The sequence below is a fragment of the Spermophilus citellus genome, assembly GCF_964194105.1.
Source record: "Spermophilus citellus genome assembly, chromosome: 7".
Classification (NCBI taxonomy): domain Eukaryota; kingdom Metazoa; phylum Chordata; class Mammalia; order Rodentia; family Sciuridae; genus Spermophilus; species Spermophilus citellus.
The window spans coordinates 97,758,383-97,769,832 of record NC_138188.1 but is presented as its reverse complement, the minus strand read 5'-3'; the positions used below and the strand labels follow the sequence as shown (position 1 = coordinate 97,769,832).

Sequence of the window (11,450 nt, the reverse complement as noted above, 5' to 3'; positions counted from 1 at the left end):
TCTCGGACTATTCCCTGAAGACCTTAAAAGAGCATGCTACAGGGATACTGCCACATCGATGTTCATAGCAGCACAATTCACAATAGCTAGACTGTGGAACTAATCCCGATGCCCCTCAATAGATGAATGGATTAAAAAATGTGGCATTTATACACAATGGAGTACTATGCAGCAATAAAAAATGACAAAATCATGGAATTTGCAGGGAAATGGATGGCATTAGAGTAGATTATGCTAAGTGAAGCTAGCCAATCCCTAAAAAATAAATGCCAAATGTCTTCTTTGATATAATGAGAGCAACCAAGAACAGAGCAGGGAGGAAGAGCAGGAGGAAAAGATTAATATTAAATAGAGTCATGAGGTGGGAGGGAAAGGGAGAAAAAAGGGAAATTGCATGGAAATGGAAGGAGACCCTCATTGTTATACAAAATTACATATAAGAGGTTGTGAGGGGAATGGGACAAAAAATAAGGAGAGAAATGAATTACAGTAGATAGGGTAGAGAGAGAAGATGGGAGGGGAGGGGAGGGGGGATAGTAGAGGATAGGAAAGGTAGCAGAATACAACAGTTACTATTATGGCATTATGTAAAAATGTGGATGTGTGACCGATGTGATTCTGCAGTCTTTGTAATGTTTTGAATAACCAATAAAAAAAAGGCAAAAAAAAAAAAAGAAACACATAGGTAAAAGTCATTATTTCTAGTTATCCATTGATATTATTTCATGGATTTGTCTGAACTTCTCTTCTACTTTCCTGATAAATGTAACCTAGGAGGTCTATAGTTGAAGCCTGGCAATTAATTCTCCTCTCTCTCATTTAGTAAAGAATCTTATTCCCTTCTTTCTCTCTTTCCACCCTTTATTTTTCTCTTCATTTAATGAAAACTTCAATAGACTTTTCCCCAAAGAAATAGAATAATTAATTTTAGAGGCTAACAATAACTTTAATAAGATACAGGCCTTTCATATGTATGTATTGATCTATTATATGTGTGTGTGTGTGTGTGTGTGTGTGTGTGTGTGTGTGTTTTCCTGGGGATCTCATCCAGGCTTCACAATGCCAGGCAAGTGCTCTAACACTGAACCACACCTCAGCCTTCACATGTATTTATTGGTAAGACTATTTTTCTTGAACTTAATGACCTAGGCTAAATTTGATGGATTTTTATTGTCACAAAGATGTTCTGTTGTCTTTTATTTAGGACTGGGGTTGGGTGGGGTGGAGCTAAGTGTGGTCAGGGGAGCCAGCCTTGGCTTCAGGAGTTTGATTTGGTGCCAGTTGGTGAAAACTTGAACATTTCTAGTTCTTTTCAATATGATTACATAGTGAGGACAAAAATGTCCAAACTAGGCAGCTGAGAAATTATTTCCCTCAAACCATATAATAGAAAACTCAAGAAGCATTTTTTACTTTATTTGGCTGCCATAAAGCAGGAAAAATTAAGGGATATATAATGGGGTAATAAAAGCCCATGGCAATTTAGATAATCCTTAAAAAATGTATGCATTTTTTCCTATATGAAGTGGGCATAACTTAGCCTATTTTGAAATTACAAAAATGTTAGTGCTTCAGGTGGGATTCTAGATCATGTCACTTGTTAATCAACAGGTCATAACACTACACTAGGATATTTCTCTGAAACTACTAATAGTAAATGAATGGCAGTCCCCACCCCACCCCCACCAACTTTTCCCTTTTTTTGATATATTTGTGACATATATCCAAAGATTCTTCATTTCTCCCTCTTCCAAAAATGCATTTCTGTCTCCCTTGCACTCCTGGTCATACAGATTGCAGATGCTCAGGCCTCTGGAATGTGATTGGGATGGCACAACCTCATGGGGACATTCCCATCATCCCAGCTTCATTTCTACTCTATAGGTGCTCAACAAATTACCATACATCACTGTAATAGGTTGATTGTTTGTGTTATTATCTTACAAATAGATCCACCCAGGACCACAGCATCTAGTGCTTAATTGCATTAACTTTTTTTTCTGGGAAACCAATGCAGCATGTCTAGGTCAGTAGTAAAAAAAAACAAAAACAAACAAACAAAAAAAAACACCTGTGATAAAGGTGTGTTTTTGTCTCCAATGTCTAGATTGCCCTGCACATCTCTGCTAATTTCTCTGAAGTTTTATATTTGTGTGGGTGTAGGTGTTTCAAGGGGAGGGAACTATCCCTCTCAAAGAGATTCCACATTGCTAATTCGATTTTCCCAGACCTCCTCTTCTTCCTGGATACATTATTGTATTATGTTTTCCAACCCTCTTAGAATTAGGTGCGGACATTTGATTGAATTCTTGCCAATAGAATTTGAATGAAAAGAATATGACTCCCTAGCCTAGCCTGTGAGATGTCTGGATTGTTTTTTATATCAGTGGTCTTTACTGAGGCAGGGCAATTTTGAATGCACATATGTTTGTGAACACATGAGTGCATGTACATGTGTGTGTGTGTGTGTGTGTGTGCGCGCGCACACACACACACACACACACACACACACACACACACCTTCCCAAGAAATTGTTGATTGTCACAACTGAGAGGTAGCTACTTACTGGCGATACCACCGGTTACCTTAACGAATCCTTGCTTCCCCAAATGCTGAAGTATAACAACAGAGAAGAACACGGAGGCAAGGGCAGAGTGGAAAGTAAAAAGTTTTATTAAAGGATAGCAGAACCACCACCCCACCACCCCCAGGAAGAAGGAGACCTGAAAGGTGGAATCCGTGGGATGGGGAGGTCTCTAAGGTCTTCCTTTGTCCTCCTACATTCCTGTTCCTTATCTTGCTTATTTCCCTGTATCCTGCATGTGATGGGGGATGCAAGTGGAAGGCCTGAAGGCCAAAGGTGGAAAACAGGTTGGGGGTGGGGGATGGATTAGGGCAGGAAGGGCCTAGGATCAATTAATTAGCACCCCCCTATCTGCTGGGAGCTGCTTCATTAACAGTTCTTAGGATGGGCAGGGGTGAGGGGGGCCCTTGGGCACATTAACATTTCAATCTCCCAGGTGTAGTTTCTGATTTCTGGAACTCAGATCTGACTTCATTTTCTTTATTAGACTGTACTCCATTTTTCTCTATTAGACTGGATATCAGACCCGATTTACCTAGCTGCACTAACTACCTATCTTTAAATCTGGCTTCACTGGCATTAAGTAGGTAAAGGCCAAGGATGCTGCTAAATATCTTACAACACACAGGACAGCAAGTAAAGAATACTTCAGTCCAATATATAACTAATAACCTTAGAATTCTGCATTGAAACAAAACCAATAGGATATGATTAGATCAATATATATTAGAGGAGATTTATTATGGAGATTGGCTCACAGGAATATGGAGACTGCAAATGGCAGCTGGATACCCAAGAACCAGAGGAGTTGTTTAGGGCCTAAAGATGGGAAGAGTGGGTGGGGGGCCAAGGCAGGAGAAGGTAGAAGTCCCAGCTCAAAGAAAGAGAATTCACCTTTCTTCCACCATATTTTTCTATTTCAGCTCTCAATGGATTGTATAATGCCCTCTTATATTGGTGAGGGTGTATTTTCATTGCTCAGTTTATCTGTGACCCTGTGTAATGGTTTGGATAGAAGGTGTCCCCCAAAAGCTCATGTGTGTTTATGGACTGAGGTCTCTAAAACTATAAGCCCCAAATAAATTTTCCCTCCTCTAAAATTGTTCTTGTCAAGTCTTTTGGTCACAGCAGTAAAAAGGCTGATTAAAACACCCTGTCCTAATCTTTTACAGCTTAGGCAACCTGGCTAAATATCTATGCTGCCCTAATCGTGCTTATCTTTGAAGACTGGATGCCTGAGGAGGGCCCCAGAAGTTCTTCAGGTGTACTGGCTGAAGCTTTGGATTTAAGATGGTTGCCAGAGTGGCCCAGACAACCTCTAACTTCATTAAAATCCATTTTCATACTTAGTGACACACCTCTGGCCCCTTGACAGTTGACTGTTGCCATGACAATGACCAGAGATAAAAGAGGTGATACCTGAATTTCCAAGAAATCTCCACCTATTTCCAGAATAAACATTAATACCCTTCCCTTTCATTAGTTTATCTCTTCCCCTCATTTCTTTTAACCTATATCTATAACCCTCCAATCTGCAAGGTTTTTGAATTTATTTTTCATTTCTCCTATTCTTAACCAGAATAAAATTTTCACTGCTCTGTTGGTTGCTTGATTTATTTATTGTTTCCACAATTCTAAGAGGGGAAGAAGGATCCAGACTTTGGGGACAAAAAATGGCAGCATACCAATTCAAATTCTAATCCCTTTGAGAAACATCCTCACAGACACATTCAGAAATAATGTTTTGCCATCTATTTAGGAGTCCCCTAGCCAAGTCAAGGTGATGCATAGAATTAATTATCACAAATGCTGAAATTGAGAAGCATTACTTTAAGCACTTCTTTACTCTGTGCTGTTCAGATGCATTGTCTACATCACTAGATTGGAAGAGACTGGAACTCTGGATCCCAACACAATGGTTTTAACTGAACATCTGGTTGGTCTGCAACTTAAGCAAGGAATAAAACTTTCGCTGTGCTAAGTTACTAAAATTTGAGAGATGTTTATAAAGCCATTAAAAAATCATTGACTAATGTAAGCTCAAATCTTGTGAAACCTACCAAATTTCTTCTTTCTCATCTAGGCAATGGCAATAATAATAGTACCTACTGATAGGTAACACGTAGATATTCACAGTGGAACATGATATTAAGGGGATAATTCTATGAATTAGGTCTACTATTTTTGTCTTTTTTAAAAAGTGATTTACCTGTGACCCTGTTCTGGCTTAAGTCAACAGAATATGCTATAGTCCTCAGCAACAACCTGCTGTCTGATCTGGAAAGGATTTGTCTACAGAAGGATTAACGCTTGGGCCTCTTCCCAGAGACTACCTTTCCAGGTTTGATGGACACCCCTTCTTCAGGGTTTGGTTTTATCACCAGAAAAGAATGTATTGGGAAAGGATCAATGCTCTCAATGTATGGCTTTTCTTCTCACTCCCCTTTCCCTGGGTATCACTACTTCTAGGGTTTGTCATTTTCCATATCTAATACAGACCAGATTCTAGAACTCAGGGAGAAAGGACAATTAGAAGCAAAACCCCCCAACCACATAATCTGTAAGAATTAAGTTCCAATTAGAACTGGTCAGTGCTAGTCAAAGTGACTCAAAATTGCTTTTTTTTTTAGCATGTCATTTCAATGGTAGATATCCCCTCAATGGGTAAGAACATGCACAGTGGGGACTTAGAAGTCTGAGGCAATACTGCTATGAGTAAAAAGTCAAGAGGTGGATCTGTGCAGGGTTTTCAGGAAACTTCCTTAGAACCTTCAGTAAAACCAAAGGGGAGTACTGCCCCTCTCCTCTCTGAGTCAACCCACCCTGTCCTTTGAAAGTATATCCTTTCACCCTTTTCCTATCCCTTTTTAATGGTTTGGATGTGAGGTGTCCCCCAAAATCTCACATGTGAGGTAATGCAAGAAGATTCAGAGAAATGACTGGGTTGTAAAAGTCTCAACCCATTCAGTGAATTAATCCTCTAACTGAGTGGTGACTGAAGTGGTAGGGTGTGCCTGGAGGAGGTGGGAATTAGAGGAGTGGCTTTGGGATATATATTTGTATCTGGCAAGTAGAGACCCCTCTCTCTGCTTTCTGATTGTCACGTGAACTACTTCACTCTGCTACACTCTTTTGCTATGATGTTCAGCCTCACCTTGAGTCTACAAACTGAAACCTCTGAAACCATGAGCCCCTAAATGAACCTTTCCTCTACAGTTACTCTGGTCAAGTCTTTAGTCACAGAAAAAAACTGACTAAAACATCCTTCTAATAAACTCATGCCCACTACTCTGTGCAATCCGTCTGAAATCTTGCTGGCATGGTTGCAAGAACTGGTCAGAGGACATCTGTGGTCACTTCAGCTCTGCAGATGGCCTTACTCTGTAACACCTACCTCATAGGGTTTTGTGAGGATGCAATGAATTTACATTTGTAAAAACTTAAAGCAGTGCTGAGCTAATTGGCTAGTAATTTATCCACAAAAAAACTGATATGCCCCGCAACCCATTTCCACAATGGATTATTCTATGACAGACACTTAGTGAGTACCTCTGTTTGTTCAGGCCCCAGAGTTAGCTACATTGCAGACATCATCTGCATTTAATCCTTTTATAATGCATTTAGTCCCTGTGAAGTACTATCACAATTATATTATTCTTTTTTTAAATTTTTTTAATATTTATTTATTTTTTAGTTTTTGGCGGACACAACATCTTTGTTTGTATGTGGTGCTGAGGATCGAACCTGAGCCGCATGCATGCCAGGAGAGCCTGCTACCACTTGAGCCACATCCCCAGCTCCTCATTTTTTTAAATATTTATTTTTTAGTTGTAGTTGGACACAATACCTTCATTTATTTATTTTTATGAGGTGCTGAGGATTAAACCCAGGGCCTCACATTAAACACAGGGCGAGCACTCTACTGCTGAGCCACAACCCTAGCCCTTATTTTCACTATTTTTAATAATGAATTTTCATAGCAGATGACCTTAATTCCTATCTAGTCCAGAGATTCAAGTTTCTGCTATAACAAATTTTAAGTGAAAGATAGATTTAATCAACAACTCTCAGAATCAACCTGATTGTGGTTTCCCCCACATTAGTATTAAAAAGTTATCTGTTAGCTGGATACAGTGATTCACATCTTTAATCCTAGCAATTCAGGAGGCTGATACAAGACGATCACAAGTTTGAGGCCACAATGAAATTTAGCAAGACTCTTAGCAACTTAACAAGACTTTCTCAAAATAAAAAATTAAAAGGACCGGGGATGTAGCTCAGTGGTAAAGTGCCTCCAGTTGCCAAAAAATAAAAAAAAAAATTATTTGTTATGATGGTGGTGCAAATTCTTTTTCAGTTTTTTATCTTTACTATTCTGGGTCCCCTAGCATCATAATAGAATTATTTAAACCTCCATAACCCATTTAAAGGCACACCTAAACAAATACTTTAAAATGCACTGGAATTTGTGGTTTAAAATCTTTTCATTTAGACACCCTAAAGTAGGATTGCCATGTTTAGCACATAAATGTTATGTATTGTAGACAAAGAGTAGACATACTTATATTACAAAGATTAAATGATATAAAAAAATTTGTTGTTCATCTAAAATTCAAATTTAACTAGGCAGTTTGCATTTCATTGGTAACCCACTCTTAAAAAAGACCTCTATTAAAGAAGTACTCTAGATTAGACAAAGAGAAATGAAGGGAAGGGAGGGGGAATGGGAATAGGAAAGACAGTAGAATGAATCAGACATTACTGTCCTATGTGCATATATGATTACACAACCAATGTAATTCTACATCATGTACAACCAGAAGAATGAGAAGTTAAATTCATATGTGTATAATGTCAAAAATATACTCTACTATCATGTATAACTTACAAGAACAAATTTTAAAATATTTAAAAAATTGAAAGATTTCTATTACTGGGCATGGTGGTGCATGCCTGTAATCCCAGCACCTTGGGAGGCTGAGGCAGGAAGATTGTAAGTTCAAAACCAGCCTCAGCAACTTACAGAGACCCTGTATCTAAAATAAAAAAAAAAAAAAACTGGGCATGTGGCTCAATGGTTAAGTGCCCCTGGATTCAATCCCCAGTACTGGGAAAAAACAAGAATACCTCTATTAGCTACATAATGGAGTTACACTTTCAACTAGAATAAGAAAGACATTTTATACCATAAGGTAGATGAAGCAACATATCCTAATAGGATTCAATTACTAAATGGTCACAGATCTTGAAATGTCTGTATGAATACAGAGTATCGAGGCTATTTTTCAAGTTATTCAGGTATCAGAGTTTTCCCAAGTTTTCTGGGGGATGGCTCTTGTTTTTTTTTTTTTAATCCTAGCAGATCTGTGAATATGACAATATCACATGGGAAGTAGTGAATGGGCTGCATAGAAAATAAGAAAATGTCAGTAGCACATTCATAAAGGGTGAAATGTGAAGCTAATTTGTGGCACATACCTGTAATCTCTGCTTCTTAGGAGGCTAAGGAAGGAGAATTGTAAGTTCAAGGTGAACCTGCATAACTCAGTGAGAAAAAAAATGTATATAAAAAACAAAAAGGGCTGGAGATGTAGCTCAGCAGTAGAGCACTCCTGTTTCAAGCCCCAGAAGGTGGGTGGGGTGGGGGTGTGAAAGGGTGAAATGAAAAAGATAACAATTCATAGGCCTTTCTCATCAGTTCTGACCTAGTAATCAGTGTTCAAGTTACCCAATCTATAAAATTGATCCAAAACACTCTAAGGACTTTCTTTAAACTTAGGCTTTTATACATTGTTATACATATATGTTCAAACATTCTGGAGGCTAGAGAAGTAACTCCAATTTTGGAGTATTGGAGGCTCTATAGAGTACACTAGGTTTCAACCAGTAATTAAATATGAGGTAACAACATCTATAAGCTTGGCCTTAGCATTGTATAGGAGTTGGGGAGTAATTTAGGCCAAGTGTAAAAGCTTCACATTCTGAAAATATTAGTGGAAAAACACAACACTTCTGAATTAAGAAAAATAAAATTGAGAGAGGGACATGATTAGAAGGAAACTTCTAGAATTCTACTAATCGCAGTTCCTCAGATTGGTGCAACTGATGGCAATCTCTGGATCACCAGTCATCAAGTTTGACAGAGAAGGATGACCCACAGGAGCAGCCTTGCTCTGCTTGAGGATTGTTCAACACTTGAAATGAGCTTCGGATCAGTTCTTGGCTGAAGTCCACCTGGGCCGGGCCCCCTTTACGAAGGCCAAGCTGTCAGAATCAACCACAACTCTTGCCCCACCCTGTTCGAATACCCTGTCGTCGGGGTTGACAACTGTATCCAGTGAAAATTTGTACTGGAATCCCGAGCATCCACCTCCCTCCACCTCCAGCCTGAGGAATTCTGACCCTTCGGTGATTTCCAGAAGCCTCCGGACGCAGCAGTCTGTAAGGCGGATCTGCCCTTTGCTAGGCTCGGGGCTGGAAGACGATGCCTCCCAACGCGTCTGAAGTCCCTGACGGGATGCGCAGAGCCTGCCCCTCCGCCAGGGAATGACCGCTCTTAGGGCCGTGGCCGTTAGGGACAGGCCCCTGGTAGCCACCATCTTCCCCCAACAAACTCCGCCCCTCGGTGCACCCTTCTCCCCTCGATATTATTCTTATAAAGAAATTGATTGGCTGAATTTTCTCAGTTGATCTAGTTCAAGTAAGATTCGAATCTATCTTTAATTCAAGAACCAGTGCTTTTCCTACTGCTCCATTTGTGGTGCTATCCTTCCCCAAGTAGTATAAAATGGTCTCATTCAGAATTTAACCAAAGTGGGAGACTAAAAGTGGAGTCTTCTCTGGTGATAAACCATTGCTGTTCAGTTGAAGTTTCTGTCAGGATGGAAATTGTCTATGTCCAGCTGGTTGGTTTAGTAGTCAGTAGCCACCTGGGGCTATTGAGGACTTAAACACAGCTAGTGAAGTTTAAATTTGATTTTAAAATTAATTTAAATAGCCATTGTAGCTAATTTCTGCTATATTGATTGATGCAGCTCTAGAATACAAATTCCCTGAGATCAGGCAATTGTTCATGTTTGTTCATTGTTGTATACTCAGTGCTCAAAACTGTGCCTGGGACATAGTAGCTACTCAAATAATATATAGTGAATGAATTTTGAACCTTGGAGAAGATTGTTTTTAGGGGAGCTATGTATCTACATAATGTAATAAAAGTAAAATTAGTAATGTATGATCTGGGCTAAACCATAATTTGTTATCCTTTCTCCTCATTAAAGAGCTCCAGATGTGGGCTGGGGAATGTGGCTCAAGCGGTAGCGCACTCGCCTGGCATGTGTACGGCCAAGGTTGGATCCTCGGCACCACATACCAACAAAGATGTTGTGTCCGCCGAAAACTAAAAAATAAATATTAAAATTCCCTCTCTCTCTCTCTCTCTCTCTCTCTCTCTCAAAAAAAAAAAAGAGCTCCAGATGTGTGTTATGCATTGGATTTTGAATTTCTAACTTCTTCCACACAAGTATCTGTATAGCTAAATAAGATAGTACTCTCTTTGACTTTATTTCTGCCTTACATACAAGCCCTTCTTTCTTATGGACCATCTCTGAGGTAGGTACAATTATGGGTTGGATGTGAGGTGTCCCCCAAAAGCTCATTTGTGACACAATGCAAGAGGGTTTAAAGGAGAAATTATTGGGTTAAGAGCGTCTTAATCCAGTCAATAAATTAATCTCTGGTGGGATTAACTGTGTGGTGACTGAAGGTGAGTAAGGTATGGGTGGAGAAGGTGGGTCATTGGGAGCATGGCTTTGGGGTACATATTTGGTATCTGGCAAGTGAAGTATCTCTCTGCTTTATGATCATCATATGAGCTGCTTCCCTCCACCACACTCTTTCACCATGATATTCTGCCTCACCTCTAGCCCTGAGGAATGGAGCCAGCTCTCTATGAACTGGGACCTCTGAAACTGTGATCCCTCAGATAAACTTTTCCTCTCCTGAAGTTGCTCTTGTCAGGTCTTTTAGTCACAGCAGTGAGAAAGCTGACTAAAACAGTACCGCTGACCTGTTTCTTTCCCCTGGGGCACCCTGATACTACTGAGAGGATGGAAGGTGCTTTTCTTAATATTAATGAAAAAGAAACACTGTAAAAATGGTCATCACTTCCCAACTATAAGCCTCTCTAATCCAACCTGAACAGGGTGTCCTGAAGTTAGTGGCCTCATCCAACACCAATAGAAATCAGGACTTTGAACATTTGTCTACACTTGCCTGTAGAGGTTAGAAATGAAGTAAAGGAGGAAGGAGTTTTGCAACCTATAGGTACAGTGGATTCATGCAGAACCGCAGAGACTTGGGTTAATGTGAGAAGGTAATAGAGAGACATTGGGAGAAACTTAAAGTAGCCAGTTCACATAGGCTACCTGGTCAGTTCTTTAGGATAGAGCATGTACATTTTCCTTTTCATGTTTATGCCTTTGCTGACTTTCCAGCTTGCCATTGCATATGTTGTGGAAGAATCTCACTTTGTGCCTCAAGAATGACTCACAGAATAAAATCATGGCATTTGCAGGTAAAAGGATGGAGTTGGAGAATATCATGTTAAGTGAAATAAGCCAATTCCAAAAAACCAAAGGCTGAATGTTTCTCTGATATGTGGATGCTGATCCATAATGGGGTAGGGTGGGGAGCATGGCAGGAACAGAGGAACTTTGTATAGAACAGAGGGAAGGGAGGGAAAGGGAAGGGGTTGTGAGGGTAGGAAAGATGGTGGAATGAGATGGACATCATTACCCTAAATACCTGTATGAAGACACAAATGGTGTGACTCTACTTTGTGTGTAATCAGAGAAATGAAAAATTGTG

General features: G+C 39.7%; 1 pseudogene across 1 annotated transcript; it reads right to left on the bottom strand.

The window, feature by feature from the left end:
• Window positions 1-6,250: 6,250 nt before the first annotated feature.
• LOC308653652 (iron-sulfur cluster assembly 2 homolog, mitochondrial-like) lies at window positions 6,251-9,189 on the bottom strand (annotated as a pseudogene). The gene has a single exon. The product of its transcript is annotated as an iron-sulfur cluster assembly 2 homolog, mitochondrial-like (transcript).
• Between the last annotated feature and the right edge of the window lie 2,261 nt (window positions 9,190-11,450).